We start from the raw sequence: 1,214 nt of genomic DNA, 5'->3' as shown, positions 1-1,214 counted from the left end.
TCAGTGGCAAATGGACATTTTAGTTCTTGATTTTGTTTTTATGATTTTTTTTAAAAAATCTATGGATATTATGATCATATCTGGAAAATACTTTCAATAAACATTTAACATACCAAAGCATTGTGCTAAGTATTAGAAGTAAAATTGACTCTCTTTACCTAAATTGCCAGCTGCCTTCCAGGTACAACTACAGGTTCAAATCTAAGACTATTATCCTGATCCCTGCAACTCAGACGCATATTCCAAACGGCTCTTCCTCAGGGTTTAGGCTCCCCATCATCATCTTTGGGGTACATGTCAATCATTAAAAAGATCAAACTTATATATTCATTATATGAGGGTAATGAGGGGCTTCCCTAATAGCTCAGTTGGTAAAGAATCAACCTGCAATGCAGGACACCCTGGTTCAATTCCTGGGTCGGGAAGATCTGCTGGAGAAGGGATAGCTACCCACTCCATTATTCCTGGGCTTCCCCGGTGGCTCAGCTGGTAAAGAATCTGCCTGCAATGCGGGAGACCTGGGTTCAGTCCCTGAATTGGGAAGATCCCCCGGAGAAGGGTAAGACTACCCACTCCTATATTCTTGCCTGGAGAATTCCATGGACTTTATATAGTTCATGGGGTCTCAAAGAGTCAGGAATGACTGAGCGACTTTCACTGTCAGTGAGGGGACAATACTAAGACACCCTGTAGTTTACTCGTCTGCCAACTTAACAATACCATGAGAGCAACTCTCTTTGTTTATACAGCTCTTGAATTAGTGGTGGGGCAGCTCCAATTTTATTACATAATAAAAGAGTTTTCAATTATGCTCAGAACATTTTTTTTTAATTGAGAATTTTAAGTGGGACAAATGAAACAAAGGAATTGTTATGCTTTTCACAGTTCCAGAAACATAAATCTTCATGCAATGAAGAAACATAATTAAATGAAACTTAAATTTTAAAAGCTAACGATTCACATGAATGATTCATGGTTAGACATGTTTAGTTTTCTTTCAGAATTTCAATCCAGAATTAATTGGCTTCTAAAATAAAATACATGGAATATTGAAGACTCACTTGAAACTTAACGTAACAAATATGAACAAGATATTTAGTTCTTTGTGACTTTCTGTAAAAATTCCATAACTGTACCAGTGTAGATTATGTTAGGGGTAAAATTTGGTTCCTGTGTTGGTATTTCACAAAGATTTAAAGAAAGGCATCTTGGTA

Source organism: Odocoileus virginianus, chromosome 10 (genome assembly GCF_023699985.2).
Source record: "Odocoileus virginianus isolate 20LAN1187 ecotype Illinois chromosome 10, Ovbor_1.2, whole genome shotgun sequence".
NCBI lineage: Eukaryota > Metazoa > Chordata > Mammalia > Artiodactyla > Cervidae > Odocoileus > Odocoileus virginianus.
The sequence above is the reverse complement of the archived record's forward strand: the minus strand, read 5'-3'. Positions refer to the sequence as shown.